The sequence below is a fragment of the Aptenodytes patagonicus genome, chromosome 11, assembly GCF_965638725.1.
Source record: "Aptenodytes patagonicus chromosome 11, bAptPat1.pri.cur, whole genome shotgun sequence".
Classification (NCBI taxonomy): domain Eukaryota; kingdom Metazoa; phylum Chordata; class Aves; order Sphenisciformes; family Spheniscidae; genus Aptenodytes; species Aptenodytes patagonicus.
The window spans coordinates 21,598,739-21,615,029 of record NC_134959.1 but is presented as its reverse complement, the minus strand read 5'-3'; the positions used below and the strand labels follow the sequence as shown (position 1 = coordinate 21,615,029).

The 16,291-nt window shown below is 43.0% G+C and overlaps 1 protein-coding gene across 11 annotated transcripts in view; it reads right to left on the bottom strand.

Annotated features, from left to right (window-relative positions):
* Positions 1-16,291, bottom strand: part of NUP93 (nucleoporin 93) — an 84,846-nt gene that overhangs the window by 33,433 nt on the left and 35,122 nt on the right. Inside the window, exons 1-2 of one of the 11 annotated variants that reach the window (XM_076349397.1) lie at positions 9,662-9,918; positions 8,717-8,870 (exon numbers count right to left, since the gene is read on the bottom strand). The exons of 4 other annotated variants lie outside the window; for them this stretch is intronic. The gene's annotated coding sequence lies outside the window, so the exon portion shown is untranslated. Of the gene's footprint in view, positions 1-8,716; positions 8,875-9,661; positions 9,919-9,953; positions 10,021-10,396; positions 10,674-13,324; positions 13,412-13,446; positions 13,686-16,291 lie in introns of those variants that run through there. 6 more of the 11 variants (XM_076349399.1, XM_076349400.1, XM_076349402.1 and 3 more) reach the window with 6 other exon arrangements.

Here is a 16,291-nt window from a genome sequence, read left to right as displayed (position 1 = left end):
TTTGAGGGAGCTAGGATGAAAGCTGGTAGGAGCGATAAGCCAAGATAAGATTGTTGGACTTGAGTATGTTGAAAAAAAAAAAAAATAAAATAAAAAAGGTTTTGACTTGGCAGCTTCAGGCAGGAATGAAGCTCTTGGAGGCCCGATAGGAACTGTGAAAAAGAGCCTTAAAAATAGTCAGTTGAGGAAGGATGGAAATAACTAAACAGTTGGAAAGCATTACAGGAAAAGTTTACCACGCAGCCTCTCTCCATGCATACAGCTGGAGTGGGTAAAAAAAAAAAACATAAGAATTGTATTTTTAATTTTCAATACATCAGTAAATCTCAAAGAGGTCAGGGGTACACAGACTGATTTAGATGAGCTGTTAGGTCCTTATCCCAAAGGTTACTTTCGTGACCCATACTAGGAAACATATGATATTTTGAATTTTAAACAAATAGCCATGGGGTAAACTGCAGCAACACACAGAGACAACAAACAGGAAACATTTATTACACTCTAACTTGAATATCTTTATTTTGCATTTTCAGTGTTATATCACCAATTAAAGAAACCAAGTTGATTTGTACTCCCAGACTTCAACTTAATCATTATTGAAATCATAAAATAGAAAAGAAGCCTTTGTCTCCATCTAAAGTAATCAACTATAACATTATCAACTCTATTAAGTGCTAATATCTTAAGAGTCTGTATGCTCACTCCACAGCTCTAAAATTAAGAGCCGCTAACAAACCCAGGGAGTGGGAATTCAATGTACCATGCTTTATGCTTTTACAACAAGGATACACAATTGCAGCAGTGTCCAACCGAGCTTGTCAGGAATCAGGAGGCTTTCGTGCCCTTCGTTCCCCACATCTTCCTCCAAATAAACGGTTCCTGCCCCAACAATCTGACAATATCGGTATTGATCCATACAACCTAGGTAGAGCTCAGGATCTCCTGAGGAACACGGACCCTGTGGCAGGACAGAAGCTTTCTGTGATAGGGATTGGGACCTTTGGGAAAATATATTTACAGTAGGTCTTAGAAACAGTCCTGCAGCAGTGCTACATGCAACCACAGGTATCACAGACTGCCACTTTGCTCTGGGAGGTAAGGAGGGTTTGAAGTGTCCCCAAACTGAAGAAACCTGGCAGGAAACTCTGCCGCATATAGGTGTGCTGTCTTGCCTTCCTACTACCCAGCACCAGTATGTGAAATAAAGGGCATTGCACCCTTTCCTTCTGAAATATGTAGAACAAGCATTTGAGGTATGGGACAGCCTGTGACCCCCTTCAGCTGGAAATAGGAACGTGACCCCTTTCTGTATACCAGACAGAGAACAAACTGCCATCCTCCGAGACAGATGTGCGACGCGGTCCCCCCAGAAACAGCCCTTGTAGAAGAGCAGCCACTTCTACACAGCCTATCCTCCATTTCATCGTCTGCCATGTCCCGCTTTATTTTTAGACAATGCCCACAGAGAACACGCAGTTACAATCTGAAAAAGGGAAGCTAAATCCAGATCCTTGCACATGTCTGAGGACCAACTATTACAGCAGCTGTCACCAAGGCAAGGGCTGCCGCAGTCACCTAACCGGGCCAAGACCCGATCTCGGCTCCGTGCAGGAGAGGTGGGGAGGGATGGAGACACAGCTTTGTAAGGTTTGTCCGTGTCTGCATGGGTGGAAGGACTTTGGGAGGACAACAAGTTTGGGTTTGGGGTTTTTTTTTTATTTCCCCACCTCCAACCGAAACTGGAGAAAAATTAACTGGAATTATAACAAGCAGTGCTTCTAGACCTTCAAAGCACACACCAACATATGAGCAGAAGACACAGCCGCATTTCTGATGGTAGGGATCTGATGCTGCAGAGAACACTGTGTGTTTGCCATATCCTAACAATACTGTGAAATTTACAGGCAAAAAAAGCCCACCATCTCCAAGACGCAGACCTACAGCTATCTGTATGCAACGGAAGGTGCTGAGCACACCAACCCAGGCACCACAGCTTGCAGAGGTCCAGGGTGCCCTGGCTCCCTGCTTGCTCTGTGAGCACTGGGCTCCTGAAAGCCTCGAGAGACACAAGTCCTACCTTACTGCCCTCAGTCCTCCGCTCTCTCCTTCGAGGGATGTGTGCCCTCAGCTGAGCAGGTACCTGCCTAGAAAGGTACACAGCAATGACAGTAATCGGCAGAGTAATTTAAGACGTGCTGAACTTTCCCTGAAGTCAGTAAATCCAGGCTGAGTATCTTTCTTAATAAAACCTGCCAGCTCCCAGAGAGTTCACTAGGTCTGTTTAAGGGATTACATTACACCGAATGCCAATTAGGGGATAATAATTGTCTTTTTCAAACTCAAAAACTACTCCTTTAGCAAATGAAAATCCTCACACTTTCCAAATAATATCTGTAATGCCTCACTGAGGAGAGGTACATTTTAAAAAGGTTGCCCTATGCCTTGTGCTAAACATTATGACTGTAGCATGACAATTGCTGCTTCAGTTAATTACAGGCTAATTGTTAAACCTCAGAAGAGGGAGTTTCAGTAGCTGATGCTGGGGCTCCTGTTCATGAGACTGTTTCTGCTTAGTTAGGCCAAACAGGAGCTCCTGGGGTTGTTACTCTAGGCTTTGGTGGCCAAAACTTCACACGTTAAGAAGCGAGGAGTGTCCAGCTGCTATCACAGTATTTATTCGCTGGGTTTATTGCCTTGCCACCTAGTGGTGCACCATGCTTTGGTCACTGGACATTTAGATTTCACAGATGTATATAAATGCACACAAATATCCATCTATTCTAAGAAAAAGCAGAGCTCTCTGGAACAAGGATGTGCAGAAAGATGGGAGAGATGTGCTTTATGCTATCCCAGGCCACATAACAGCTTTAAGGGTTCACATATCCCTTAAGTCTGGGCCTTGAACAGCGATGGTTGTGCTCACCAAGTTACATCTAAGCCCTAAAAGCTTTCTGCAATCCCAGAGGCAAGGTTTGACTTTGCCACGAATGCTTGCAGGCTGCAACAAGGATACGGAGGTATGGCGTTCAGCATGCACAGGGAGTACATGACCCATATCGCAGGAGCTGCCCTCTCAGGGGAGATGCTACTGATTGTACAACGAGCAACGAGACATTGCTTCATATTCGGTATCCAAAGAGAGAAGCAGGAGCAGAAGAGAGATATTGTTAGGAGACAAAGGGCTATTTCACAGTGGCAGATGGCAAAGATAGGAATAGCTAACACAAGCATCGCTAAAACCTCAGAGGTGTGCACAAGCTCCGCCATTGCAGGGATCCCAACGTAGCCTGGATTTTGCTTGAAAATGAAAATTTATCTTATTTCCCTGAGGCAGGTTTACGCCAAAAGCTCACAGAGCCCTAATGTCAGATCATGCCGTCCTGCTTTAGTGAGTGGCATTTAATTTTCCTCTCTGTTACTGTGGGACTCCCACACATTCTTCCTGTGTCTAGTTTGGAAGGGAAGCAGCACAACGCTTGTCCATCACAGGTTCTCTGCAACACTCGCTGCTGAATGTTTCCTACACATAATTTGTACAATATCTGACGAGATGGTGTTTGCAAAACAGGGACACGGGCATAGAAATACACCCACTCTCCCTCCTTCAGGTTCCCATTTCCCAGCTAGTCCACTTATTCTTGCATGTCTGCTGGCTCTCAGCATCTTTCTCCAGCACATTCCAGTTCCTCTTGGATCTCTTACCCCTTGGATTCCAGTCTGATCTTCTGACATTCTCCCCTCTCTGCTGAAATCCAGCCCCCACCCTGCCTCGCTCGAGGATGGTTTGTAAAAGTGGCCCCACCAGTGGAGGGGCAGGACCCCTGGGAAGCCATGCCATTTCCCTGTTCTCACCGTGCTCCTCGCTCCACTGTCATTTCTCATCTCGGGCAACCGCTGCCTGACACAGGCTGAGGTGACAGGAACCGGCACCTGCCTTGCTCCAGCCTGAATTCCAGCAAGAAAGTGTTCCAGTAACTGATTCATTATCAGTACGAAAGGGCACGCATGCACTGATGGTCTCTTTTTGACAGGAGATTGAAAGTCTCTTCCATTTACCACAGTAAATGAGGTTAGTAAACTCTCTCCTGGCTGATAGAAGTCTCTTAATTACTTCCATCAGCCAGGCCATACTTTTAATACTTGATCTTAGTATTCAAGCTGTCAAGAGAAGGTGAATGTTGCCAAATAGTATACTGAGACCTTGAATGCTGACAGCAATGCTTACTTTTTCACTGGCAGGGGAAGAAAGGAGAAAATGAAATGAACAATCTGGGGCCACTTCAAGTCAATTACTCTTTGATTAAAATATTTCCAAGTGCTGGATTTCCAGTAGATCCAGTGAATCCTGCAAAGGACCAGCAGGGATGATGATTATATGGTCAACAAAAAAAAAAAAAAAAAAAAATCACTCTTTGGCAACGGTTTGGGAACAGTAGCTCCAGACGAAGCACCTGATTTTATTATCTCTACTAGCAATTTTAAGAAACGATTTGCTAAATACACTCCTACTGCAAACGTGCACACATCTGAGCACACTCCTAGGGTGGTGCACCCTGGCACAGCCCTCCTGGCCATGTTCTCTCTGGAAACAGAAAATGAAGCAAAACTACCTGGAACCCACTGCCACAATAACAGACCATACTATATATTATTGCTTTTTTAAATCCAAATTATTGTTTATGCTGACACAAGCATCAATGCTTGCTGGCTGGCTTTAAACAGATAGGCCGATGGGCCCATGAGCAATGGTGTGGCTGACTAATGTATTCGTGAGGATGGGGACATGCCAGTGTAGCACGGGCAGTATTTTTCTCTATTCAGACTCTTCCTTTGCATGCATCACACCAGCGTCTCCTGGAAGCTTCTGTAGGTCTCTTAAGATTTGTTTTGCAGAACGCATCAGCTTTTGCTAAAAACACGCAGATAAGCAGCTTCACTACATACCTTGGCCTGTGCAATACAGCGTCCTTCAAAGCAGCAAGGCAGCTGCCCAAAGATCAGCTACCAAACACAATGAGCTGAGAGCATTTGTGAAATCAGCTTTCTCCTTAGAGGACTTCAGATGGCAAAATTGCTACGGGGCCAAAGCAGACTGAGGGCCCAAGTACAGAGATCCTCAGAGAGGAAGAGAGCCCAAGGAAGGGCGATTTACCAGTCAGCATCACTTCAAAGCTGCATGAGAGACAAGAAGTGAATCATTGTACGCCGTCCTGGTTTCGGCTCGGATAGAATTAATTTTCTTCCTAGTAGCTGGTACAGTGCTGTGTTTTGGATTTAGGATGAGAATAATGTGATAACACACCAATGGTTTAGTTGTTGCTGAGCAGTGCTTACACTAGTCAAGGACTTTTCAGCTTCCCATGCCCTGCCGACTGAGCAGGCTGGAGGTGCACAAGAAGCTGGGAGGGGGCACAGCCAGGACAGCTGACCCAAACTGGCCACAGGGACATTCCATACCATGGGACGTCATGCACAGTACAGAAACTGGGGGGAGTTGGCCAGGGGGCAGCGATCGCTGCTCAGGAACTGCCTGGGCATCAGTTGGCAGGTGGTGAGTGGTTGCATCATTTTTTTTTTTTTTCCTTTCCTTGTGTTTTTTTGTTTGTTTTTCTCACTCTCTTGTTGTTTTACTTTCCAATTTATTATTATTCTATTATTTCAAGTGTTAAACTGTTCTTATCTCAACTCATGAGTTTTCTTACTTTTACCCTTCCGATTCTCTCCCCCATCCCACTGGGGGAGGGTGGGGGGTGAGTGAGTGGCTCTGTGGTGCTTAGTTGCTGACTGTGGTTAAACCACATCATACGCAGACACAAAGGCTCACTGAAAAGGAAGGTCTGACGACGCTCGTCCCACAGCTGTACACACTGTTCAATTCCAGGATTTAGCAATACAAAGTTTTCCTAGCCTAAGACAGCTGAGCCTGTCAAACTACAGTAGGCATTTCTCAAGTTCCTTACCACCGTGTTTAGCATGGGAAATCCTGCAACATTTTTCTAAAAAATTAATTCACTGTTGACTAAACAGGAGAAAAAACAGGGAAAAAAACAGAAGGGTTTACAGTTTGCTACGACCCAAGAGCCAGTTGCTGCATCAGAGACTTTCAAAGCAACAGCCATGTTGAAGCTTAAGAAGGAAAAACACGGAGACTAATAGCTCTACCACAAAACTGTGCTAATACAGCCAAACACCAGGCTTCGGGAAGATTTGCTGCTCCGCTACCTGCCTCCACAGGGGACTCGAACCACGTCCCCCCATGCACCGTGACTGTGCTCCACGCTTGTAGCCAATACTCACGTTCAGTTAGTTTGAAAGCCAAGGTAGGAGAGCTCTTCCCCACCCTGCAAGCAGATAGCATTTCAGTGGCAGTAAGTCATTAAAATATACAAACCCCAGCCTAATCCCTGCTCCATTACATGACTAGCAACAATTTCAAATATTATTTCACTTTTTTAAAGCAGCTTTCTGCTCCAGCAAAATCAAATTTTGCAGAGCTGCAATACTGTCTCCTTTCGTGATGGAGGAGCAGCAACATGGACCTCACTCCAGTGGCAGCAAGAGTCGATGCACACCGTGCTAGAGCCTGTGTGCGTTGGCAATGCACCCAACTCCCCGCGCACGCTCAGCGGGCAGCGGCACGCACTGCGGAACGAAGAAGGGGCACCGCCATTTGCCTGCAAGCCTTCTTCGACAGGTTGCGTGCATCGTGAAAGATGCACAGCAGCAACCTTCGCTGGAGACAAGTTCTGGGGCAGGAACAGGGCTTCCCTGCCCCACTATCAGCATGCCACTGATGTAATGCTCAGTTTTGAATACAACCTTTAATCTGTGTTGCAGAGCAAGCCTTAGGCAAATATTTACAAAGTGCTCTCTGCCAAGGGTTAGTGCCGGCAATACAAAAATCTAGTACATTTTTTTGTATTATTTTACTGTTTTAGACTGTTTGATCTGTGAAACTCATGCAGTTTTCACAGTAATCTTCAGACTGTATCCAGGAACATTGGATTTTGCTGTGTTGGATAAATATCATTATTCCTTCCAGCCGTGACAGGAAAAACTCAAACTGCCGAAAGAAGTGCTCCTCAGGAAATCACAGATCAGCTCCAAACAGAAGCAGGGGCAGATGGTGCATGCTCTTTGACTCTTGCTGGGACTGTTTGGGTCTGGCAAGTGAAGATTGGAAGTGTGCTCCTTAGACATACAGGCTTCGAGGGAAGAAATACAAATGCCTCTTAGCTCCTGCTTCTGCCAGGAGACCATCCATTAAGCACGGAAGGCTAATATCAAACCATCAGTTAATATCAAACCATCCCCCAGCACTGAGAGGCACCATCATATCCCACACCCAACCACAGTCGTCCGAAACGCATTTGCAGCATGCGACCATCAAGGAGAGTGCAAGGTGTTTGCAGCGAACATAAGCAACATTTACCATGAAATATACAGGGAGCACAGCTTTATCACACCGGAAACATCTAGAAAAATACCACTGCTCAGATTTCCTGCTGGAATATTGTGCCAGGCACCCACACAGCAGCCCCAAAATTGAACTCTGCTACGTGACGCTGCTTGTTCTGCGTATCAGAGACCATTGCTGCTGGCACGAAACATGACTCTGCTCAATTTTAGTTTCTTCCAATTCAGCACAGGATGCTCAGCAAGTTCAGGCTTTCATGCACTATGAGATCTCAATATTTCACTTAAAATTGTACTTACAAGTGGCTTAATTCTTAACATAACATGGAAATTCATTGCAGTGTTCCTATGCATTTTAAGATTTTACAAAATATGTCAGAGAAATTTGCAAGATTTAACAAACCCAAGCGTAATGACTGAGTGAAGTAGGACACGATTCTAAAAAATACCAAAATATATCAACCATTGCAATATATGTAATCTATGTATTACTCATACAGTGTAGCTCATTATTAAAATATTAGTAATTATCCATACTATTTGTTGTGTCTTTCCCTTTCATCAGAGTGAAACCAAAATAATTTCAATTATACAGATTAGTCTCTCATTCTCAGGCTCTAAAAATCTTTGCCATGTCATGTTGGGCTGCAGAGCGCACGGGAATGCTGTTAGAAGTGGTTTTAGTAGGCTTTTTTCAAAGTCACAAACACTTTAATGGCATAAAACTAAGATAATACCTTTTTTAATCTAAAATTTTACAGTGAAGTTGCTCAGAATGAGGTTCTCTTCCACATACAATTATCAGCCTCCACTGCACAGATCATTTTTGACAGCAATTGTTAATGCAACACAAAAATAGCGTAAGCAACAGTGCTACCTTCTCTAGTGATCCTCTCTTCCTCCCCAGGCATATACTCATTTTCTTTCTCCCTACGATGCAACTGGGAGCTGTTCAACAAGAATCCCAGGTCCTACCAAGCTACAAAGTGCCAAGAAAATCTGTGCAGTAACAAAATAAAAAGTCTTGAATAACCCTAACCTGCTTAGAGGTCATGCAAAGAACAGAAGGAAGAAAAACAATGGAAAAAAAAAAATCTCTGAACTAGAGAAAGAAGGTGGACAGACTCTTGCCAGCCAATTACGGCAGTAGGATACGTTACTCAAGAGCCACCAGAAGGAGCTTGTTCAGCTGGCTAACACTGGTACATCACACCCGAAAGCATCTCGGACAGCGTTTCCATTTGTCTTAATAAAGATAAAGAAACCAAAATGTCACAAGGGCAATTAAATGCAACGTCACCTCACTTGGAATACAGCTTCTTGAGCGAGGGAAGCTCTCCACACAGATCAGGCCAGGAGGACCAGTGGCAGGACCCACGGGAAGCCCAACTCCTTTGGCACCGGCGTTTCACTATCGCTCTGTGCTGATGCCGTTGCTGAAGGAACCACACAATCTGAAATCCGAGCTCATTTGTTAAGTTTCCAAATACATGGCTATCTGTTTTTCCCCAAGATTTCTAATGCAGAGGGATGACCTTGGTGTGGGGCTTTGCTCAGCGCCATGACGAGTGGCTACAGTCTCTCCCCTGCGCTATGAATGTCCTTGTATTAGCATCCGACTAAAAAAATACAACCCTACAAAAATCATAAACGCATCAAGAGATTCACGATCAAAGCAAAACTAGGGGCTTTAGCTCTTTTTTGGAATTTAGTTTAAATAAATTAAATTATGAGGTAATTCCAATGGCCTTGAGATCCACAAAGCAACCCTGTATTAAAAAATATTTATAGCATGCAAACAAAGATAATTTCTGATCATCCACTGGAATAAGCTATTATATCCACCTCTCTGGTATCACTCTTTTTAAGGGAATACTGAGAAAAAACTAGAGATTTAAATCATTTAAAATCTTCATTGTATAGTCATTAACTAAGCCTGTAATGTAATACCTCTTGCTGAAAACATCCTTGCATCAGGCAGGACGCCCTCAAATCAAGCCATTGAAACTAATTTCACTGATGACGCCATTTTCTTATTTCTTTCGCTGCCATTTTAGCATCATGGTTACTCCACATTTTACTTGAGAAGTAGCTGCGTGTTCTTCCCCCTCTAACAGGAAACCATGTTCAAATAGCACAGTGACAAATAAAACCTGTATGTTGAATTTTTGCCCGTGTCACATCCTTGCATGGCAGGGATGAAGCACACAGTTGCCATTGCAGACCACACCTCAATTTACTGTACCGAGAGCTGGCGAGGAGTCTCCCGAGATGGTGTAAGCTGAGAAACCAGCCACTGGAAATCTGTCAGCACAGCACGAAAAATTGATAAAGCCGAGGAAAGAGGAGTGTCCAGCCCTGTTACAGGAGGATAGGCTTCCCTCCGAATACCACAGAAAACACCAGCTAATAAGGGAGTAGTTTGAAAAGAAAAGAAAAAGGCATAAAGAAGGCATACTGACAAGCTTGCAGTGTCTGTTGCTGGACTAATTGTACATTAGCATCAACATATAGGCAGATACAATAACCCACTTAACCTGGTGGCAGAAAATTCATTTCTCAGGATCACATCCAAAAGCCAAACTGCCGTCCCTATCAGTCGATGAAGTATTTCCCAGCCTGAAACAGCACATTTCTGATGGAACACCAGCAAGAAGGACAAATTATTAAACAAACCTGCTAGTCATTAACAGCCAGTCTCCTCTAACCCACTTCTGCAAATTTTAGTGCAATCCTTTGGTCCCCCCCGCCCCTGTAAGTGCTTTATCCTTCTGCCTGTCTGGCTGGGAGCACGTAACCTTGCTGTTTGCAAGAAACAGGGATGTTCTCAGGCTTTTTTGGAAAGCAAAAACATTATTGGTATTTGCACATCTCCTCCTTCACAATTCCAGATGCATAAAAACAGTTAAATGCCTTCAAGTTAGTCTGAAGCTGTATGTTAAAAAAAAAAAAGTAACGAAAAAAAATTGGTTCTCTTTACCTCCTCTGGATGCAAGTAGCGACGCTGGCAGTGCTGAGCCTGACACTCTCCCTGTTCTCAGGCTGGCTCAAGCAGAAAGATTTTGGCTGCCGTGCCCCCATCCCACAGCAGAAAGCCTGCGTACCGCCTTCCTGAACGGTCCTCGGGAGCACTAACTATCTTTCTGCTTCAGTTAAAAAAAAAAAAAAGCCAAGCAAAAATCTTCCAGCCTCCATCTGTATTTCAGACACAAAGTGATGCATGCAGCAAATGCTCACTGCCTCGAAGGGACAACGCCTGGTTCAGAGACATCAAAATCCTGTCAGCGCTGTAAATGCGATAACCAAGTTAAACCAGGATGCAGATCCTAAACCCCAGCGTAGGTGGCTTTCTTTAGTGCTGCACCTCCACAATGGGGTTTCCCCGTAACATTTCTATGGCAATTTGAAGTCTCCCAGAAAAACCTACATAGAGAAAGAAAACCTTTCCAAAGTTAAAGCTACTTTATTTCGCTGATAGTGGCTGGCTAATGCTACAAAGAAAGAGCCAAGATTACATGCATTTTAGTGTGAAGAACATAAGTTGTTTTGTGGTTTTTTGGGTTTTTTTTAAATACACACTGGAATGTCAAAAAAAATGAGCAAATTTGAAGTTCAGCCCTCTTAAATAACATGAGATGATTTGGCAAAGTCATCCACCTGAGTTAGGAAAATAAGCCCAAATCAGCTAGCCCATTCCTCCTAAATATCTGTAAATACATCATAGCTACTTTGTTCACCTAATAGGTATTTTCAACATGGCAGCATGTCCCTTGGAATAAGCAAATATTTTACTGAAAGTGAAAGCAAGCAATTTGGAGGAGTTCATATGTGTCTTGATACCTTTAAATCCTCAATTTAAACGTGCCGTGGTCTTTAGAAATGGTGTTTCCTTACTACATTACTGATACATTTCACAAAGTTAATTATTTAAATTATCTATGAATTATTAATTACAGATCATTAAAATAAAAGACAGAAGTCCAGAATATGCCTGTTACAATTATACAAATTTACATTTAAAAGTGTTAGACATCATAAAGCTCAGAGAGAAAGGCATGTATTAAAATTCTCTGCTGCAACAAATGATATAATAAACACTTTATCCTTTTTCAGCTTTTTCTCCTATCGTGTAACAAACCTAAGGTTTAAACTTTCCAGACTTGGGGCATGAGACCGGTGTGCTGAGGATACACCGGAGACAAAAGGTTTCCATTTTTCTCCTCCGGCCACACTCCACCCTTGCTAAGGAACTCTCTAGCAGCGCATGCTTTTATTTGCGCGTTGCATTAACAAGGCACGCAAGCCCTCGGACTTTAATGTAAATGAAATGCCAACTCCAGATGCTGCCAACAGATATCACGGAAAACCCTGCTATAAGAGACCTACAGCTAATTATTAATTACAGTGGCTCAGTCATTTTTCGATACATTAATTTATGGAGCTTAGTTGAACTCTGTCTCCCACCCACTTCAGACAAAGGAAAATAATTTGCCACACTGTACCAACTGCAAGGATAATTGAGACGTCTCCCATACGGGGTCAGTGGAGATGGCTTCCTCCATCTTTTGACACATGAAAACCACACATTTCATTGTCTTTTACTTAATTTCTTGCTGAGCTGCTTTTGTGGCAAGACCCCCCTTAGCACAGGTAATCTTGTTTAAAAGAGGCAACTTTTTGGCCATGCTACGCCACTGTTCCCGTGTCTCCCCTTCCAAGCAGTTCAGACATTGCTCAGTTGACAATAGGAAGAGCGCAGAAGATGGCATATAGGCACCTTAGTATTTCGGGAGGGAGCCCCGAAGGAGGCAAGTCATTCTCTGCTGCAAGAGCCCAGGCGCCATCCCGGCACAGCACATTTCATTAACCTGCTTTTCTCCATACAGAGAAATAGAATTGGAAGGAAAGGAGGAAAAGCAACCCACCCTATACTTCTGTCCCCACACCAAAGGCAGGCAGAGCTTCCAGTTTGCATGCAGCCTCTAAGTCCTTAGATCTGAGAGTATTAAATCAGCTGCCACCCACCCAGCTAGTCACGGCCACCACATTTATATAAATGTTAATTCCCTGACTGCTTCCCTTTACTATGATTTTACTGGCTTAACCCCTTTCATAACGTATCCTATTCACTTGAAAGAGAGGTGGGGTCTAGGCTGCAAACTCCAGTTGACTAAGCAAATATACTTCACCACCTCATTTAAGAAACTAACAAAAAAAAGCAAATCTACAAGTGTCTTTGTTTGCTTTGGGAAAGTAGAAAAATCTTCTACCTTATTTTTCATCCCACATTTGAAACCCTTGCTTCAAAATAAAATTAAAGAAAGTTCAGCGTGTCTTCTAAATAAATATCATAAGTGCATCTGTAGAACAGAGGAAACAGAGCGGACCAATATCTTGCGCCACAATAAAAATGAAGAGAAAAATCATATAATCTAGTAGCATCTTTATTTTTTGTTTAAAATACTTCCATAGACATTTCATAGCCTAGGGAAGAGAAAACAGGAATAAAGGCATTCAGAAAGTTATGCTACTGTATTTCTGCTTAAATGAAAAGCAAAGTCAGCAATGTCAAGAGGGTCTTTTAAAAGGCAACACAACTGAAACCCAAAGCAGACTGGACTGCCCCACCCAACAGCTGCTCTAGCAAAGAATATTAGAAGGTAAAGGCACAGACCTTAAGGTTTCTTTTCTGTGAGCAAAGCATTTCTCCAAAACTACCCACCTGTGCTCTTTAATTACTCACCTACAAATTTAAACAACCTGCAGCAACAGCACAAAGAAAAACCACCATAGAAGACACCTGAAGGAAAACTCTCTCCTTATCAAAGCAAGCTTTTTACCTTCATTTTACAGATTTTTAAATATAGACATTCCTACCTGTAGATCTCAGTACTGAGGAGTTACAAACCTGTTAATGCTGGCTGTAACTGTCACACTTCAGTTGCCTGGTATTTAGGCTTACACAGCTGTATCTTTCTGTATTAACGCTCAAGTTTTCTCATCTTTTAAAAAAAAAAATATAAATCAAACCTGCAAGTCCTGAAATGGCTGAGACAGTCAAGAGTCCAGCAAGACAATAAGAAAGCAGCTGCTTTCCACGGCTGAACACCACTGCCTGTAAAGCATCTATATTTTTTTTTTCCAGTGGTGCTTTATTCAAATTCTAGGGAAAGCATCAGTCTGAAACCAGTAACTGATGGGAGTAACAGTTTATAGGTTACAGAAGGATATTTTATTGTTAACGGACCGTACCATGTAAGAATTAGGAGGGGGTGAGGCGGCAGGCAGGCAAGAGGAGAGAGATGCTACTATTTTTTTTTCCCCGAGCCACTGCAATTACTCTGATGTGAATTTTTGATGACTTCCAACATATTGCATGGTTAATAATCGTTTCAGCTGTCATGTTTGGTTAACGTGGAAAATGCATTTGCTGCATTGTGATGCAGCACTCCAGCCACAGATTGTAACACCAGTTGTGAAGCTATTCCCTTAACTGAGCTGCATGAATTTGCACATACCATGAGGCTGAAATAAATGGTAGTTTGATTTTTATAGAGCAACAGAAAGCTTCTGCCATTTTAGACCTGCAGAGCTGTTGAAACAACTTGTACAGGCAGATAATTTTACTGCATATTAATTGGTGTCAATGTTCTTTAAAGGAGAGCTTTGATTCTCTATTGTTTTGCTGGGTTTGGTTATTTAGCAGTTAAAAGACTTAGATACTATTTACATTAAACATCACTCGTTTTTGTAGCTTTGAACAGGTCATTTAATTGTAAGCATATATACCTCAGTGAAACTGTCAGCACTACAGAAATGCAGCCCTGTTATTAACACAGGCTTAGCCTAACTACTTCTTTCTCCATATGATACTCACGAACGTGTTTTTATATATAATGTTGTCTTACAAATGATTGCACAAGGGGTGAAAATATGCTGCTTACAAATAAAGAGGATTTTATTTGCAAAGTACCACTTCTTCACCTACACTTTAAACATCAAACAAAAAGTATAAGGTTACATAAAATACTAACATGTGCCTTTCATTGTCACCAATAGAAAAACAATGCTGCAAGCAATCGTGCAATTACAAGAGCGGATGTAAAACAGCAGAGATGAAACCATGCTAAGAGCCAGTCACCCGATGATTAAAGTCAGGCCAGTATATTCCAGCAGTCAGGTGATGGTGCCATCATTACAGTGCAGAAAGCCAGAGAAAAATCGAGAAACGGACCACCCCCATCTTAAAGAAAAAAATTAGAAGCACCAAAGAAATAAGGAATGCATTTGCTAATACGCAAAATGTACAACCATGAAGAAGCGTTTCACAAAACGTGAGCGTAACGCTATCAGGCGGTTACTTCCAGAGGTCCCAAGTGCACATTTAACCCACGGTGCCAACGCAGCTCCCGTCTGTCTGCAGACTGCTGGTGACACTCCCAAATTCAAAAGTTGTTTCTTTTTAAATCCCAGAACGACAGCCCTGCTGCAATAGTACTGCATTCACAATTCAATAATTCTGCCTACCAAATGCACGTCTTGTATTTGCAAACACACATACACAAAAAAATCCAGACTTGGGATGTCTACATTTAATTTAATGAAGCACAGAAAGCTATCAGGAGAGCGTTTTACTGTGCATTAACATTGACGTATCTGCAGAATCACCACCAACACCACCAATTCATTATTTCCACTTCTGTTTTAATTAAAACAACGCTGCAGGGGTATTGGTTGGATATGAAGTACCAGTAAAAATGGTGCAGGATATTTTATATAGAGAAAAAACACCGAGTCTCTGAATTAACATGGTACTCTCTGGTTTGGGAGCAATTCCTATTGATAGCGTTACGTCTGTAGAAGGTGCTCAGTGACTCGGGCTTACCTGCCCCAAAGGCATCACTGGGCACCTTGCACAATTCAGAGCTTCAAAAGTGGTAGAGTGGTCTCCTAAATATAGTGTATTTTGGCTTTCAAACTAGCAAACTTGATCCTAAGGGTGATTTTCTTCAAACCACTGCAAGGAGCAAACCCTCCCCTGCTTGTGACCAAATGAACGCTGTACTGAATACCCAAATCCTTGTACCAGGAGTCTCATGAGTGGAGAAGACAGGTCCAAACCCACTGACGTTCTTAGAGGAAAACCGCAGTCAGTTGCATTGCAGGGAAAACCATTGATCATGACCAGCTACACCCAAGAGTACAAGCAAATTCCCTTTCGGGAGAGGAAGGGTATACATTTGCAGGAATAATTTAACTCTGGCACTCCTCCTGCATTTCTGAGCATCCGTGCCTGGCGGTGTCCCTGCAGCCGTGCTCATCTCGGTAACTTGCCACTCACCTCACACACACTGCTGTTTTTGGATGGCTTCTCCCCTTACTTACCTCTAGTTTGCATAACCCACTAGTGGTGCAGAGCCAGAAGCACAGAGGATACACAGAGCTTTTGCTTTCTAGCCAAACCTTAAAACAGGTAGAAGGTACCTGGAGAGACAGTCGGCTCTTTGGGACAGGCTGTAGCCTCGTCAGGGATTTCAGGAGCAGAATGATCCGTCCGGAGCTGCTAGCCACAACTTTAAAGATTCTGCTTTTATCAACAGACATTCTCTGTTATTTTCTGGCCATGTAATGTTACTGCAGAAGCTACTCCCAACTGCAGAACTACGCATTACAGATCAGCACAGTTTTTATATATATTTTTTTTGTTTATTTGTTTTACATATTGCATTGCCAGCTCACAATGTTGCAGGGAAAAATTTCCCAGTGTGGCTCAGCACAGCACTGTCTCCCCTTACCTATGGATTTCTTAAAGCAGCAGCTTTGAGGGATACGAATAGAAACTACTCACCCCAAATGGCTGTTAGTGTAAACAACT